Consider the following 19080-nt stretch of genomic DNA (forward strand, 5'->3'; position numbering starts at 1 on the left):
AATTTGTTTCATTGAATTCACCATGGAATATGTTTTGATAGTGTATGTATTCGGTAATATAGATGTTGTTATATTTTTCTATAAACTTAGTTAAAGTTGAACAAGTTTGACTTAGGACGAACCTAATCTGACATGTGAAAGAGAACAGAGGGAGTAGTTCTTCAGCACGATCTGGAGCTCAATGATCTCCGTAAACTGCTGGTACAACAGAAATGAATGTGAATTTCTGTTGTCTTCTATTCTCTTTACTCCGACAAAGCTTTAGGGCGATGTCCACCAGCTTCGGTCTGCCCCATCGTCACTCTATGTCTACCTGCGCTTGGTTCTGCTCCTAATTTTTTGCAAGCCCATTACATGCAGATTTTTCCTCATATTCCGCTCCGATCCCATCAATCGTCCCTCACTGGTCACTTCCTTCCTATTCTACGCTCTCCCTCAACAGAATTGGCGAAAAGGGGTCCCGTTTCTTGCTACACGGGCACGACCCGTCGCTGAGCTTGCCAACGTCCTTGTTGGAGGAGGCTAAAGCAGCAGCTCCCGAGCCTAGTCCTGTCAGGAGCCACACTTAGTCCTGTCCTGGACGAGGGGCATGCCACCAGCATCTAAGTATGGCGGCGCAGGCCGTGTCCCGTCTCCCGTGAGCTGTGAGCATGGCCACTACTAACCTTGCGCAAGTTAGCATCTCATGCTCACACGCTCACACACGGCTTACTGGTGTGGATCGACTTGGTGCACCTGACACTGTGTCTGTCCCCAACCTAGATGTGTGGCGCCTGTGGTGCTAGTTAGCACGGAGGAAATGGTTCATGAATCTCTTAATTAATGTAATATCTATTTTTAAATACATGGACCACATTTATATTAAACTAATTTATCAAATTATCCTGAATTCGCAAAGGGCATGCTCGGAGCCATGAAATTGCCACCGCTACAGGCATCATCAATCGAAGGAGATATTAAGATGGGTCAGGATTGACTGTTATTGTAACATGTTTATTAATGCTAAAGGTACCAGGGCAACCTTGTATGGATCCTTTTTTATTCATAGGTATAAGCACAGTTATTTGTAGCGTACAATAGATGTTTACAGGAGGGCACCACCCATCTTTAATTATTTCCTTATAAGTTATAACCACACTCGATTTACGAAGAAGACGGGGATCAAGGCAGGGGGATTTCTCCGCGATGGCTATCACCGTCAAGTTGGGGCATGAGTCCACGTCCATTGCTTTCACCGCCAGTGAGGACTAGTCGTGAGGACTAGGACGACTCGTCTCAAACCTGTATGGGGCATGAGGATCCGAATGCACCATCGCAGCACGTGGACTAGGACGACTCTTCTCAAACCTGTCTGCGGCACGAGGATCCGAATTCACCATCGCAGCACGTGGACGCTCAACCGCCCCTGGAAACGCAAGCACGTCAGTTTATTGCCCACTTCATGTGCTTTATGATACTACGGGAGGAATGATAAACTGAAATTAAGAAAGAAAAGCAGCTGGGTGCTCACTGCATTCCACGAAAGGAGTGCTGGTGATCATCACCGCGGCGATGACGAGCAGCGTGATTCCTAGAACATGGGCGGATCTTGCCAATGACGCCATTGTTGCCTGGTCGTGCTCTCAGAGCTGCCCTGTTATCTCTATGAATTTGAGGTGTCCTGCTGCTTAATTTTTCCTGAATCTCGCTTGGAGCTGCAACCCGTATTTATAGAGGCACGCACTGCACACAGCCGCTGGGCATGTGCTTATTATCGGGTCACCCACGAGCTGAGCCACGTGGTGTCAAAGCGTCCCAAGTATGCTAGCCTTGTACGATTTCTAACCTTAACAGGTTGGTCGGTGTGAAGCCACGTTTTGTTTTGGTCCCGGCAAGGTCATCACGTCCAAATTAAGCATATGCAGCACCACGTTTTGTAGACAAGCAGAAATTTTGGGTGCCAAGACCAGAGCGGCGAGCACCAACTTGCACCCACGTGCTCCTTTTACCTGCTAATCTTGTTTTTTCAATAGCATCCTGCGTACAAAATCATTCTACACCCAATATCTAGGTGGTGCAATAATCTTTTCATCGGATCAAATACCGACTACCAGCACAACCTAACCGGCGAGACCACTTGAACTCTTAAGCCTAGCGACACCATGAATTTAAAGTATAATAATTAATATGTCCTCCTATATCAATCTTATGCTATCACAAATATCACGTGCCTTGTTTCACCTAACCTCTTTGTTTCCTCAAACAGTAGATTTAATTTGAGTAATCGTTATTCGTCCGTCGTCTCATCCTCTACCATCTTCCTCCATTATCATCCATCATTCTGTCATCATTATCCCCTTCACGGTGATATGTCCATTGTTGATAATCATCCATGAAACCCCTTGTGATTAAGTGTGACCCGATTTCTTCTATATCAACAAAAAGTAAATTGCACCCACCATACAACAACTTGTTAGGTGGGTGCAGATTGATCCAACATCTTATAAAATGCTCAATCTAGTACAATAACTTCCAGGTGGGTGTAAATTGGTCCAACAACTTGTAAAATGCTCAATTTAGTACAATAACTTGACAGGTGGGTGCATAATTATCCAACAACTTGCAAATTGGTGCCTTGAGAATCCAAACATTATGTATTAAAGCGAAGTAGATGGACACGTGAATTTTCTTCCAATCAATAATTTTTATTTTTATCGATAAAATTCGTTGATCATTACCAGTCTATTGCCTTTTAACTGTGTACATAACTTATTTGTTCATTATTAGTTAAATTGAATAATATTTAGAATTACACCATCGGCATTGCCGAAATACTAAGTCCATAAGAGAGATCCTTGGACCTTAAGTTGCTTCTATGCTTCTGCTATTTCTTTTACTTTTTAGCCCATTTTACTTTCTAAACAAGTGCATCAGGATTTAAAAAATAATAACATATTTATGTCAAACTTCTAAAAGATATTGTTAGTATGTATTAACATATTTGGTTTTTCTAGTTGAACAAAAATGCATATAATCAAACATGTAAAATAGTGAGGGTGAACATACCCATATTGAAATCGAAATTAAATGTTCCTAACCAAAACTAAATAATTGTATAAAAAACAATTAACACGAAGACATAACATTAATTTTCTAAACATTGAAGGCTGAATATGTTACCATTGTGATAGGAATATTAATGGTCAAATAATGCTCAATAACTTGCTCCGACGCGAATATAATATGTTGCTTGTTATAACATTTGAACTATGGATGCACCAATTCGCTAATTTATTTCGCTAAATTGAGCAGTTTACAAGTTACTGCGTCAATGTGCACCCACCTATCAAGCTATTGCACTAGATTGAGAATTTTAATAGTCATTGGACTAATCTGCACCTGCCTGTCAAATTATTGTACTAGATTGAGTATTTTATACCTGACAAGTTGTTGTATGGTCAGCTAAGCAAAGGCAGCACGCCGGAGTTGTGCCACGGCACGGTGTGGACGTGAAGCAAACACGCCCTTAGTCTCTGACAGTCTCCAGAATCTGTGAGACACAAAGCGTAACAAATGTGTTTTTAGTAGTTTCTGGTTCAGTGTGGATGAATTATGTTGCTACTTCTTCTCCTTTCCATATATTTTTTCTCTTAAACGAAGCTCCCGTTAGTTTGCGTAAATGTTAGTATAAGAAATACTCCCTAGGTCATTCCAACATTCTTGGAGAGTTAAACCATTATATGTTTGAGTAAAATTATAGGGAAGATTACAAAGATTTATGGCACCGAATAGATATACTATGAAAATATATTTATGAAGAATCTAATAGTACTTATTTGGCATCATAAATGTTAGCACTTTATTGTATAAATTTGTTCAAACTTTATATATTTTGACTTTACAAGAAAGTTGGAAAGACTGACAATTTGGATCGGAGGGAGGAGTACCTAGTATCTCTAATTTAGTATTGTGAACACTAGGAAAATTGGACTCCAGACCAAGACGGGGCCAATAAATGCCGGGAAGAAAGGAAGCCAGCAAAACATTAAACATATAAACAATGTGCAGTGAAACAAGTCGGTCAAATAAACTGATGGTCTGATAGTACAAAATAAAAAATTGATAACCTGCGTTGCCTCTAGGACTTTCTTAGGATGTCATAAGTAAAAAAGAAGATCCTGCCGATGAAAAAAAAAAGAAATTCATCACTCACCCGACGAGATAAATGTTAATCAGAAGCAAATGCATCTTTATTTCTGTTATTCGTACGTAGAGAATCTAACAGGGGATGGATATGGCAACACACACCAGGGGAGGGAAGCACTCGTCAGCGTGGCAGCGACGCGCTGAGGAGCCACCGCGTACGTGTTCTGGTATCGGAAGGAGAACGTCTTACAAAAGGACCTAGCATGTTAACATATGGTCTCCTAGATGCTTCCAAAAAAAAGATAAAGTCTCCTAATGCCTGATCTCCTATCTTTTCAAGCTTCAAACAACTCAACCAAGTACGTACTCCTTCCATGATTTTTTTACATATCACGTTACGTTTGTCCTAATCAAAGTTATTCAACTTTAACTATATTTATAGAGAAATATAACAACATTTATACTACCAAATTTGTTTCATTGAATTCACCATGGAATATGTTTTGATAGTGTATGTATTCGGTAATATAGATGTTGTTATATTTTTCTATAAACTTAGTTAAAGTTGAACAAGTTTGACTTAGGACGAACCTAATCTGACATGTGAAAGAGAACAGAGGGAGTAGTTCTTCAGCACGATCTGGAGCTCAATGATCTCCGTAAACTGCTGGTACAACAGAAATGAATGTGAATTTCTGTTGTCTTCTATTCTCTTTACTCCGACAAAGCTTTAGGGCGATGTCCACCAGCTTCGGTCTGCCCCATCGTCACTCTATGTCTACCTGCGCTTGGTTCTGCTCCTAATTTTTTGCAAGCCCATTACATGCAGATTTTTCCTCATATTCCGCTCCGATCCCATCAATCGTCCCTCACTGGTCACTTCCTTCCTATTCTACGCTCTCCCTCAACAGAATTGGCGAAAAGGGGTCCCGTTTCTTGCTACACGGGCACGACCCGTCGCTGAGCTTGCCAACGTCCTTGTTGGAGGAGGCTAAAGCAGCAGCTCCCGAGCCTAGTCCTGTCAGGAGCCACACTTAGTCCTGTCCTGGACGAGGGGCATGCCACCAGCATCTAAGTATGGCGGCGCAGGCCGTGTCCCGTCTCCCGTGAGCTGTGAGCATGGCCACTACTAACCTTGCGCAAGTTAGCATCTCATGCTCACACGCTCACACACGGCTTACTGGTGTGGATCGACTTGGTGCACCTGACACTGTGTCTGTCCCCAACCTAGATGTGTGGCGCCTGTGGTGCTAGTTAGCACGGAGGAAATGGTCCATGAATCTCTTAATTAATGTAATATCTATTTTTAAATACATGGACCACATTTATATTAAACTAATTTATCAAATTATCCTGAATTCGCAAAGGGCATGCTCGGAGGCATGAAATTGCCACCGCTACAGGCATCATCAATCGAAGGAGATATTAAGATCGGTCAGGATTGACTGTTATTGTAACATGTTTATTAATGCTAAAGGTACCAGGGCAACCTTGTATGGATCCTTTTTTATTCATAGGTATAAGCACAGTTATTTGTAGCGTACAATAGATGTTTACAGGAGGGCACCACCCATCTTTAATTATTTCCTTATAAGTTATAACCACACTCGATTTGCGAAGAAGACGGGGATCAAGGCAGGGGGATTTCTCCGCGATGGCTATCACCGTCAAGTTGGGGCATGAGTCCACGTCCATTGCTTTCACCGCCAGTGAGGACTAGTCGTGAGGACTAGGACGACTCGTCTCAAACCTGTATGGGGCATGAGGATCCGAATGCACCATCGCAGACGACTCTTCTCAAACCTGTCTGCGGCACGAGGATCCGAATTCACCATCGCAGCACGTGGACGCTCAACCGCCCCTGGAAACGCAAGCACGTCAGTTTATTGCCCACTTCATGTGCTTTATGATACTACGGGAGGAATGATAAACTGAAATTAAGAAAGAAAAGCAGCTGGGTGCTCACTGCATTCCACGAAAGGAGTGCTGGTGATCATCACCGCGGCGATGACGAGCAGCGTGATTCCTAGAACATGGGCGGATCTTGCCAATGACGCCATTGTTGCCTGGTCGTGCTCTCAGAGCTGCCCTGTTATCTCTATGAATTTGAGGTGTCCTGCTGCTTAATTTTTCCTGAATCTCGCTTGGAGCTGCAACCCGTATTTATAGAGGCACGCACTGCACACAGCCGCTGGGCATGTGCTTATTATCGGGTCACCCACGAGCTGAGCCACGTGGTGTCAAAGCGTCCCAAGTATGCTAGCCTTGTACGATTTCTAACCTTAACAGGTTGGTCGGTGTGAAGCCACGTTTTGTTTTGGTCCCGGCAAGGTCATCACGTCCAAATTAAGCATATGCAGCACCACGTTTTGTAGACAAGCAGAAATTTTGGGTGCCAAGACCAGAGCGGCGAGCACCAACTTGCACCCACGTGCTCCTTTTACCTGCTAATCTTGTTTTTTCAATAGCATCCTGCGTACAAAATCATTCTACACCCAATATCTAGGTGGTGCAATAATCTTTTCATCGGATCAAATACCGACTACCAGCACAACCTAACCGGCGAGACCACTTGAACTCTTAAGCCTAGCGACACCATGAATTTAAAGTATAATAATTAATATGTCCTCCTATATCAATCTTATGCTATCACAAATATCACGTGCCTTGTTTCACCTAACCTCTTTGTTTCCTCAAACAGTAGATTTAATTTGAGTAATCGTTATTCGTCCGTCGTCTCATCCTCTACCATCTTCCTCCATTATCATCCATCATTCTGTCATCATTATCCCCTTCACGGTGATATGTCCATTGTTGATAATCATCCATGAAACCCCTTGTGATTAAGTGTGACCCGATTTCTTCTATATCAACAAAAAGTAAATTGCACCCACCATACAACAACTTGTTAGGTGGGTGCAGATTGATCCAACATCTTATAAAATGCTCAATCTAGTACAATAACTTCCAGGTGGGTGTAAATTGGTCCAACAACTTGTAAAATGCTCAATTTAGTACAATAACTTGACAGGTGGGTGCATAATTATCCAACAACTTGCAAATTGGTGCCTTGAGAATCCAAACATTATGTATTAAAGCGAAGTAGATGGACACGTGAATTTTCTTCCAATCAATAATTTTTATTTTTATCGATAAAATTCGTTGATCATTACCAGTCTATTGCCTTTTAACTGTGTACATAACTTATTTGTTCATTATTAGTTAAATTGAATAATATTTAGAATTACACCATCGGCATTGCCGAAATACTAAGTCCATAAGAGAGATCCTTGGACCTTAAGTTGCTTCTATGCTTCTGCTATTTCTTTTACTTTTTAGCCCATTTTACTTTCTAAACAAGTGCATCAGGATTTAAAAAATAATAACATATTTATGTCAAACTTCTAAAAGATATTGTTAGTATGTATTAACATATTTGGTTTTTCTAGTTGAACAAAAATGCATATAATCAAACATGTAAAATAGTGAGGGTGAACATACCCATATTGAAATCGAAATTAAATGTTCCTAACCAAAACTAAATAATTGTATAAAAAACAATTAACACGAAGACATAACATTAATTTTCTAAACATTGAAGGCTGAATATGTTACCATTGTGATAGGAATATTAATGGTCAAATAATGCTCAATAACTTGCTCCGACGCGAATATAATATGTTGCTTGTTATAACATTTGAACTATGGATGCACCAATTCGCTAATTTATTTCGCTAAATTGAGCAGTTTACAAGTTACTGCGTCAATGTGCACCCACCTATCAAGCTATTGCACTAGATTGAGAATTTTAATAGTCGTTGGACTAATCTGCACCTGCCTGTCAAATTATTGTACTAGATTGAGTATTTTATACCTGACAAGTTGTTGTATGGTCAGCTAAGCAAAGGCAGCACGCCGGAGTTGTGCCACGGCACGGTGTGGACGTGAAGCAAACACGCCCTTAGTCTCTGACAGTCTCCAGAATCTGTGAGACACAAAGCGTAACAAATGTGTTTTTAGTAGTTTCTGGTTCAGTGTGGATGAATTATGTTGCTACTTCTTCTCCTTTCCATATATTTTTTCTCTTAAACGAAGCTCCCGCTAGTTTGCGTAAATGTTAGTATAAGAAATACTCCCTAGGTCATTCCAACATTCTTGGAGAGTTAAACCATTATATGTTTGAGTAAAATTATAGGGAAGATTACAAAGATTTATGGCACCGAATAGATATACTATGAAAATATATTTATGAAGAATCTAATAGTACTTATTTGGCATCATAAATGTTAGCACTTTATTGTATAAATTTGTTCAAACTTTATATATTTTGACTTTACAAGAAAGTTGGAAAGACTGACAATTTGGATCGGAGGGAGGAGTACCTAGTATCTCTAATTTAGTATTGTGAACACTAGGAAAATTGGACTCCAGACCAAGACGGGGCCAATAAATGCCGGGAAGAAAGGAAGCCAGCAAAACATTAAACATATAAACAATGTGCAGTGAAACAAGTCGGTCAAATAAACTGATGGTCTGATAGTACAAAATAAAAAATTGATAACCTGCGTTGCCTCTAGGACTTTCTTAGGATGTCATAAGTAAAAAAGAAGATCCTGCCGATGAAAAAAAAAAGAAATTCATCACTCACCCGACGAGATAAATGTTAATCAGAAGCAAATGCATCTTTATTTCTGTTATTCGTACGTAGAGAATCTAACAGGGGATGGATATGGCAACACACACCAGGGGAGGGAAGCACTCGTCAGCGTGGCAGCGACGCGCTGAGGAGCCACCGCGTACGTGTTCTGGTATCGGAAGGAGAACGTCTTACAAAAGGACCTAGCATGTTAACATATGGTCTCCTAGATGCTTCCAAAAAAAAAGATAAAGTCTCCTAATGCCTGATCTCCTATCTTTTCAAGCTTCAAACAACTCAACCAAGTACGTACTCCTTCCATGATTTTTTTTACATATCACGTTACGTTTGTCCTAATCAAAGTTATTCAACTTTAACTATATTTATAGAGAAATATAACAACATTTATACTACCAAATTTGTTTCATTGAATTCACCATGGAATATGTTTTGATAGTGTATGTATTCGGTAATATAGATGTTGTTATATTTTTCTATAAACTTAGTTAAAGTTGAACAAGTTTGACTTAGGACGAACCTAATCTGACATGTGAAAGAGAACAGAGGGAGTAGTTCTTCAGCACGATCTGGAGCTCAATGATCTCCGTAAACTGCTGGTACAACAGAAATGAATGTGAATTTCTGTTGTCTTCTATTCTCTTTACTCCGACAAAGCTTTAGGGCGATGTCCACCAGCTTCGGTCTGCCCCATCGTCACTCTATGTCTACCTGCGCTTGGTTCTGCTCCTAATTTTTTGCAAGCCCATTACATGCAGATTTTTCCTCATATTCCGCTCCGATCCCATCAATCGTCCCTCACTGGTCACTTCCTTCCTATTCTACGCTCTCCCTCAACAGAATTGGCGAAAAGGGGTCCCGTTTCTTGCTACACGGGCACGACCCGTCGCTGAGCTTGCCAACGTCCTTGTTGGAGGAGGCTAAAGCAGCAGCTCCCGAGCCTAGTCCTGTCAGGAGCCACACTTAGTCCTGTCCTGGACGAGGGGCATGCCACCAGCATCTAAGTATGGCGGCGCAGGCCGTGTCCCGTCTCCCGTGAGCTGTGAGCATGGCCACTACTAACCTTGCGCAAGTTAGCATCTCATGCTCACACGCTCACACACGGCTTACTGGTGTGGATCGACTTGGTGCACCTGACACTGTGTCTGTCCCCAACCTAGATGTGTGGCGCCTGTGGTGCTAGTTAGCACGGAGGAAATGGTCCATGAATCTCTTAATTAATGTAATATCTATTTTTAAATACATGGACCACATTTATATTAAACTAATTTATCAAATTATCCTGAATTCGCAAAGGGCATGCTCGGAGCCATGAAATTGCCACCGCTACAGGCATCATCAATCGAAGGAGATATTAAGATGGGTCAGGATTGACTGTTATTGTAACATGTTTATTAATGCTAAAGGTACCAGGGCAACCTTGTATGGATCCTTTTTTATTCATAGGTATAAGCACAGTTATTTGTAGCGTACAATAGATGTTTACAGGAGGGCACCACCCATCTTTAATTATTTCCTTATAAGTTATAACCACACTCGATTTACGAAGAAGACGGGGATCAAGGCAGGGGGATTTCTCCGCGATGGCTATCACCGTCAAGTTGGGGCATGAGTCCACGTCCATTGCTTTCACCGCCAGTGAGGACTAGTCGTGAGGACTAGGACGACTCGTCTCAAACCTGTATGGGGCATGAGGATCCGAATGCACCATCGCAGCACGTGGACTAGGACGACTCTTCTCAAACCTGTCTGCGGCACGAGGATCCGAATTCACCATCGCAGCACGTGGACGCTCAACCGCCCCTGGAAACGCAAGCACGTCAGTTTATTGCCCACTTCATGTGCTTTATGATACTACGGGAGGAATGATAAACTGAAATTAAGAAAGAAAAGCAGCTGGGTGCTCACTGCATTCCACGAAAGGAGTGCTGGTGATCATCACCGCGGCGATGACGAGCAGCGTGATTCCTAGAACATGGGCGGATCTTGCCAATGACGCCATTGTTGCCTGGTCGTGCTCTCAGAGCTGCCCTGTTATCTCTATGAATTTGAGGTGTCCTGCTGCTTAATTTTTCCTGAATCTCGCTTGGAGCTGCAACCCGTATTTATAGAGGCACGCACTGCACACAGCCGCTGGGCATGTGCTTATTATCGGGTCACCCACGAGCTGAGCCACGTGGTGTCAAAGCGTCCCAAGTATGCTAGCCTTGTACGATTTCTAACCTTAACAGGTTGGTCGGTGTGAAGCCACGTTTTGTTTTGGTCCCGGCAAGGTCATCACGTCCAAATTAAGCATATGCAGCACCACGTTTTGTAGACAAGCAGAAATTTTGGGTGCCAAGACCAGAGCGGCGAGCACCAACTTGCACCCACGTGCTCCTTTTACCTGCTAATCTTGTTTTTTCAATAGCATCCTGCGTACAAAATCATTCTACACCCAATATCTAGGTGGTGCAATAATCTTTTCATCGGATCAAATACCGACTACCAGCACAACCTAACCGGCGAGACCACTTGAACTCTTAAGCCTAGCGACACCATGAATTTAAAGTATAATAATTAATATGTCCTCCTATATCAATCTTATGCTATCACAAATATCACGTGCCTTGTTTCACCTAACCTCTTTGTTTCCTCAAACAGTAGATTTAATTTGAGTAATCGTTATTCGTCCGTCGTCTCATCCTCTACCATCTTCCTCCATTATCATCCATCATTCTGTCATCATTATCCCCTTCACGGTGATATGTCCATTGTTGATAATCATCCATGAAACCCCTTGTGATTAAGTGTGACCCGATTTCTTCTATATCAACAAAAAGTAAATTGCACCCACCATACAACAACTTGTTAGGTGGGTGCAGATTGATCCAACATCTTATAAAATGCTCAATCTAGTACAATAACTTCCAGGTGGGTGTAAATTGGTCCAACAACTTGTAAAATGCTCAATTTAGTACAATAACTTGACAGGTGGGTGCATAATTATCCAACAACTTGCAAATTGGTGCCTTGAGAATCCAAACATTATGTATTAAAGCGAAGTAGATGGACACGTGAATTTTCTTCCAATCAATAATTTTTATTTTTATCGATAAAATTCGTTGATCATTACCAGTCTATTGCCTTTTAACTGTGTACATAACTTATTTGTTCATTATTAGTTAAATTGAATAATATTTAGAATTACACCATCGGCATTGCCGAAATACTAAGTCCATAAGAGAGATCCTTGGACCTTAAGTTGCTTCTATGCTTCTGCTATTTCTTTTACTTTTTAGCCCATTTTACTTTCTAAACAAGTGCATCAGGATTTAAAAAATAATAACATATTTATGTCAAACTTCTAAAAGATATTGTTAGTATGTATTAACATATTTGGTTTTTCTAGTTGAACAAAAATGCATATAATCAAACATGTAAAATAGTGAGGGTGAACATACCCATATTGAAATCGAAATTAAATGTTCCTAACCAAAACTAAATAATTGTATAAAAAACAATTAACACGAAGACATAACATTAATTTTCTAAACATTGAAGGCTGAATATGTTACCATTGTGATAGGAATATTAATGGTCAAATAATGCTCAATAACTTGCTCCGACGCGAATATAATATGTTGCTTGTTATAACATTTGAACTATGGATGCACCAATTCGCTAATTTATTTCGCTAAATTGAGCAGTTTACAAGTTACTGCGTCAATGTGCACCCACCTATCAAGCTATTGCACTAGATTGAGAATTTTAATAGTCGTTGGACTAATCTGCACCTGCCTGTCAAATTATTGTACTAGATTGAGTATTTTATACCTGACAAGTTGTTGTATGGTCAGCTAAGCAAAGGCAGCACGCCGGAGTTGTGCCACGGCACGGTGTGGACGTGAAGCAAACACGCCCTTAGTCTCTGACAGTCTCCAGAATCTGTGAGACACAAAGCGTAACAAATGTGTTTTTAGTAGTTTCTGGTTCAGTGTGGATGAATTATGTTGCTACTTCTTTTCCTTTCCATATATTTTTTCTCTTAAACGAAGCTCCCGCTAGTTTGCGTAAATGTTAGTATAAGAAATACTCCCTAGGTCATTCCAACATTCTTGGAGAGTTAAACCATTATATGTTTGAGTAAAATTATAGGGAAGATTACAAAGATTTATGGCACCGAATAGATATACTATGAAAATATATTTATGAAGAATCTAATAGTACTTATTTGGCATCATAAATGTTAGCACTTTATTGTATAAATTTGTTCAAACTTTATATATTTTGACTTTACAAGAAAGTTGGAAAGACTGACAATTTGGATCGGAGGGAGGAGTACCTAGTATCTCTAATTTAGTATTGTGAACACTAGGAAAATTGGACTCCAGACCAAGACGGGGCCAATAAATGCCGGGAAGAAAGGAAGCCAGCAAAACATTAAACATATAAACAATGTGCAGTGAAACAAGTCGGTCAAATAAACTGATGGTCTGATAGTACAAAATAAAAAATTGATAACCTGCGTTGCCTCTAGGACTTTCTTAGGATGTCATAAGTAAAAAAGAAGATCCTGCCGATGAAAAAAAAAAGAAATTCATCACTCACCCGACGAGATAAATGTTAATCAGAAGCAAATGCATCTTTATTTCTGTTATTCGTACGTAGAGAATCTAACAGGGGATGGATATGGCAACACACACCAGGGGAGGGAAGCACTCGTCAGCGTGGCAGCGACGCGCTGAGGAGCCACCGCGTACGTGTTCTGGTATCGGAAGGAGAACGTCTTACAAAAGGACCTAGCATGTTAACATATGGTCTCCTAGATGCTTCCAAAAAAAAAGATAAAGTCTCCTAATGCCTGATCTCCTATCTTTTCAAGCTTCAAACAACTCAACCAAGTACGTACTCCTTCCATGATTTTTTTACATATCACGTTACGTTTGTCCTAATCAAAGTTATTCAACTTTAACTATATTTATAGAGAAATATAACAACATTTATACTACCAAATTTGTTTCATTGAATTCACCATGGAATATGTTTTGATAGTGTATGTATTCGGTAATATAGATGTTGTTATATTTTTCTATAAATTTAGTTAAAGTTGAACAAGTTTGACTTAGGACGAACCTAATCTGACATGTGAAAGAGAACAGAGGGAGTAGTTCTTCAGCACGATCTGGAGCTCAATGATCTCCGTAAACTGCTGGTACAACAGAAATGAATGTGACTTTCTGTTGTCTTCTATTCTCTTTACTCCGACAAAGCTTTAGGGCGATGTCCACCAGCTTCGGTCTGCCCCATCGTCACTCTATGTCTACCTGCGCTTGGTTCTGCTCCTAATTTTTTGCAAGCCCATTACATGCAGATTTTTCCTCATATTCCGCTCCGATCCCATCAATCGTCCCTCACTGGTCACTTCCTTCCTATTCTACGCTCTCCCTCAACAGAATTGGCGAAAAGGGGTCCCGTTTCTTGCTACACGGGCACGACCCGTCGCTGAGCTTGCCAACGTCCTTGTTGGAGGAGGCTAAAGCAGCAGCTCCCGAGCCTAGTCCTGTCAGGAGCCACACTTAGTCCTGTCCTGGACGAGGGGCATGCCACCAGCATCTAAGTATGGCGGCGCAGGCCGTGTCCCGTCTCCCGTGAGCTGTGAGCATGGCCACTACTAACCTTGCGCAAGTTAGCATCTCATGCTCACACGCTCACACACGGCTTACTGGTGTGGATCGACTTGGTGCACCTGACACTGTGTCTGTCCCCAACCTAGATGTGTGGCGCCTGTGGTGCTAGTTAGCACGGAGGAAATGGTCCATGAATCTCTTAATTAATGTAATATCTATTTTTAAATACATGGACCACATTTATATTAAACTAATTTATCAAATTATCCTGAATTCGCAAAGGGCATGCTCGGAGCCATGAAATTGCCACCGCTACAGGCATCATCAATCGAAGGAGATATTAAGATCGGTCAGGATTGACTGTTATTGTAACATGTTTATTAATGCTAAAGGTACCAGGGCAACCTTGTATGGATCCTTTTTTATTCATAGGTATAAGCACAGTTATTTGTAGCGTACAATAGATGTTTACAGGAGGGCACCACCCATCTTTAATTATTTCCTTATAAGTTATAACCACACTCGATTTGCGAAGAAGACGGGGATCAAGGCAGGGGGATTTCTCCGCGATGGCTATCACCGTCAAGTTGGGGCATGAGTCCACGTCCATTGCTTTCACCGCCAGTGAGGACTAGTCGTGAGGACTAGGACGACTCGTCTCAAACCTGTATGGGGCATGAGGATCCGAATGCACCATCGCAGACGACTCTTCTCAAACCTGTCTGCGGCACGAGGATCCGAATTCACCATCGCAGCACGTGGACGCTCAACCGCCCCTGGAAACGCAAGCACGTCAGTTTATTGCCCACTTCATGTGCTTTATGATACTACGGGAGGAATGATAAACTGAAATTAAGAAAGAAAAGCAGCTGGGTGCTCACTGCATTCCACGAAAGGAGTGCTGGTGATCATCACCGCGGCGATGACGAGCAGCGTGATTCCTAGAACATGGGCGGATCTTGCCAATGACGCCATTGTTGCCTGGTCGTGCTCTCAGAGCTGCCCTGTTATCTCTATGAATTTGAGGTGTCCTGCTGCTTAATTTTTCCTGAATCTCGCTTGGAGCTGCAACCCGTATTTATAGAGGCACGCACTGCACACAGCCGCTGGGCATGTGCTTATTATCGGGTCACCCACGAGCTGAGCCACGTGGTGTCAAAGCGTCCCAAGTATGCTAGCCTTGTACGATTTCTAACCTTAACAGGTTGGTCGGTGTGAAGCCACGTTTTGTTTTGGTCCCGGCAAGGTCATCACGTCCAAATTAAGCATATGCAGCACCACGTTTTGTAGACAAGCAGAAATTTTGGGTGCCAAGACCAGAGCGGCGAGCACCAACTTGCACCCACGTGCTCCTTTTACCTGCTAATCTTGTTTTTTCAATAGCATCCTGCGTACAAAATCATTCTACACCCAATATCTAGGTGGTGCAATAATCTTTTCATCGGATCAAATACCGACTACCAGCACAACCTAACCGGCGAGACCACTTGAACTCTTAAGCCTAGCGACACCATGAATTTAAAGTATAATAATTAATATGTCCTCCTATATCAATCTTATGCTATCACAAATATCACGTGCCTTGTTTCACCTAACCTCTTTGTTTCCTCAAACAGTAGATTTAATTTGAGTAATCGTTATTCGTCCGTCGTCTCATCCTCTACCATCTTCCTCCATTATCATCCATCATTCTGTCATCATTATCCCCTTCACGGTGATATGTCCATTGTTGATAATCATCCATGAAACCCCTTGTGATTAAGTGTGACCCGATTTCTTCTATATCAACAAAAAGTAAATTGCACCCACCATACAACAACTTGTTAGGTGGGTGCAGATTGATCCAACATCTTATAAAATGCTCAATCTAGTACAATAACTTCCAGGTGGGTGTAAATTGGTCCAACAACTTGTAAAATGCTCAATTTAGTACAATAACTTGACAGGTGGGTGCATAATTATCCAACAACTTGCAAATTGGTGCCTTGAGAATCCAAACATTATGTATTAAAGCGAAGTAGATGGACACGTGAATTTTCTTCCAATCAATAATTTTTATTTTTATCGATAAAATTCGTTGATCATTACCAGTCTATTGCCTTTTAACTGTGTACATAACTTATTTGTTCATTATTAGTTAAATTGAATAATATTTAGAATTACACCATCGGCATTGCCGAAATACTAAGTCCATAAGAGAGATCCTTGGACCTTAAGTTGCTTCTATGCTTCTGCTATTTCTTTTACTTTTTAGCCCATTTTACTTTCTAAACAAGTGCATCAGGATTTAAAAAATAATAACATATTTATGTCAAACTTCTAAAAGATATTGTTAGTATGTATTAACATATTTGGTTTTTCTAGTTGAACAAAAATGCATATAATCAAACATGTAAAATAGTGAGGGTGAACATACCCATATTGAAATCGAAATTAAATGTTCCTAACCAAAACTAAATAATTGTATAAAAAACAATTAACACGAAGACATAACATTAATTTTCTAAACATTGAAGGCTGAATATGTTACCATTGTGATAGGAATATTAATGGTCAAATAATGCTCAATAACTTGCTCCGACGCGAATATAATATGTTGCTTGTTATAACATTTGAACTATGGATGCACCAATTCGCTAATTTATTTCGCTAAATTGAGCAGTTTACAAGTTACTGCGTCAATGTGCACCCACCTATCAAGCTATTGCACTAGATTGAGAATTTTAATAGTCGTTGGACTAATCTGCACCTGCCTGTCAAATTATTGTACTAGATTGAGTATTTTATACCTGACAAGTTGTTGTATGGTCAGCTAAGCAAAGGCAGCACGCCGGAGTTGTGCCACGGCACGGTGTGGACGTGAAGCAAACACGCCCTTAGTCTCTGACAGTCTCCAGAATCTGTGAGACACAAAGCGTAACAAATGTGTTTTTAGTAGTTTCTGGTTCAGTGTGGATGAATTATGTTGCTACTTCTTCTCCTTTCCATATATTTTTTCTCTTAAACGAAGCTCCCGCTAGTTTGCGTAAATGTTAGTATAAGAAATACTCCCTAGGTCATTCCAACATTCTTGGAGAGTTAAACCATTATATGTTTGAGTAAAATTATAGGGAAGATTACAAAGATTTATGGCACCGAATAGATATACTATGAAAATATATTTATGAAGAATCTAATAGTACTTATTTGGCATCATAAATGTTAGCACTTTATTGTATAAATTTGTTCAAACTTTATATATTTTGACTTTACAAGAAAGTTGGAAAGACTGACAATTTGGATCGGAGGGAGGAGTACCTAGTATCTCTAATTTAGTATTGTGAACACTAGGAAAATTGGACTCCAGACCAAGACGGGGCCAATAAATGCCGGGAAGAAAGGAAGCCAGCAAAACATTAAACATATAAACAATGTGCAGTGAAACAAGTCGGTCAAATAAACTGATGGTCTGATAGTACAAAATAAAAAATTGATAACCTGCGTTGCCTCTAGGACTTTCTTAGGATGTCATAAGTAAAAAAGAAGATCCTGCCGATGAAAAAAAAAAGAAATTCATCACTCACCCGACGAGATAAATGTTAATCAGAAGCAAATGCATCTTTATTTCTGTTATTCGTACGTAGAGAATCTAACAGGGGATGGATATGGCAACACACACCAGGGGAGGGAAGCACTCGTCAGCGTGGCAGCGACGCGCTGAGGAGCCACCGCGTACGTGTTCTGGTATCGGAAGGAGAACGTCTTACAAAAGGACCTAGCATGTTAACATATGGTCTCCTAGATGCTTCCAAAAAAAAAGATAAAGTCTCCTAATGCCTGATCTCCTATCTTTTCAAGCTTCAAACAACTCAACCAAGTACGTACTCCTTCCATGATTTTTTTACATATCACGTTACGTTTGTCCTAATCAAAGTTATTCAACTTTAACTATATTTATAGAGAAATATAACAACATTTATACTACCAAATTTGTTTCATTGAATTCACCATGGAATATGTTTTGATAGTGTATGTATTCGGTAATATAGATGTTGTTATATTTTTCTATAAACTTAGTTAAAGTTGAACAAGTTTGACTTAGGACGAACCTAATCTGACATGTGAAAGAGAACAGAGGGAGTAGTTCTTCAGCACGATCTGGAGCTCAATGATCTCCGTAAACTGCTGGTACAACAGAAATGAATGTGAATTTCTGTTGTCTTCTATTCTCTTTACTCCGACAAAGCTTTAGGGCGATGTCCACCAGCTTCGGTCTGCCCCATCGTCACTCTATGTCTACCTGCGCTTGGTTCTGCTCCTAATTTTTTGCAAGCCCATTACATGCAGATTTTTCCTCATATTCCGCTCCGATCCCATCAATCGTCCCTCACTGGTCACTTCCTTCCTATTCTACGCTCTCCCTCAACAGAATTGGCGAAAAGGGGTCCCGTTTCTTGCTACACGGGCACGACCCGTCGCTGAGCTTGCCAACGTCCTTGTTGGAGGAGGCTAAAGCAGCAGCTCCCGAGCCTAGTCCTGTCAGGAGCCACACTTAGTCCTGTCCTGGACGAGGGGCATGCCACCAGCATCTAAGTATGGCGGCGCAGGCCGTGTCCCGTCTCCCGTGAGCTGTGAGCATGGCCACTACTAACCTTGCGCAAGTTAGCATCTCATGCTCACACGCTCACACACGGCTTACTGGTGTGGATCGAC

The 19080-nt window shown here is 41.0% G+C and overlaps 4 long non-coding RNA genes across 4 annotated transcripts; all 4 read right to left on the minus strand.

Moving 5' to 3' along the window:
- Window positions 1–1009: 1009 nt before the first annotated feature.
- Window positions 1010–2817, minus strand: LOC140221507 (uncharacterized). Its single transcript, XR_011897300.1, has 2 exons — window positions 1511–2817; window positions 1010–1405 (listed from the first exon to the last, which is right to left on the minus strand). It is a non-coding gene; the product is annotated as an uncharacterized lncRNA (long non-coding RNA).
- A 2786-nt stretch (window positions 2818–5603) lies between these two features.
- On the minus strand, window positions 5604–7398 carry LOC140221334 (uncharacterized). The gene is made up of 2 exons (XR_011897104.1): window positions 6092–7398; window positions 5604–5986 (listed from the first exon to the last, which is right to left on the minus strand). It is a non-coding gene; the product is annotated as an uncharacterized lncRNA (long non-coding RNA).
- Window positions 7399–10186: 2788 nt separating this feature from the next.
- Window positions 10187–11994, minus strand: LOC140221336 (uncharacterized). Its single transcript, XR_011897108.1, has 2 exons — window positions 10688–11994; window positions 10187–10582 (listed from the first exon to the last, which is right to left on the minus strand). It is a non-coding gene; the product is annotated as an uncharacterized lncRNA (long non-coding RNA).
- Window positions 11995–14781: 2787 nt separating this feature from the next.
- Window positions 14782–16576, minus strand: LOC117837264 (uncharacterized). The gene is made up of 2 exons (XR_004636275.2): window positions 15270–16576; window positions 14782–15164 (listed from the first exon to the last, which is right to left on the minus strand). It is a non-coding gene; the product is annotated as an uncharacterized lncRNA (long non-coding RNA).
- Window positions 16577–19080: the final 2504 nt, after the last annotated feature.

The sequence above is a fragment of the Setaria viridis genome, chromosome 9, assembly GCF_005286985.2.
Source record: "Setaria viridis chromosome 9, Setaria_viridis_v4.0, whole genome shotgun sequence".
NCBI lineage: Eukaryota > Viridiplantae > Streptophyta > Magnoliopsida > Poales > Poaceae > Setaria > Setaria viridis.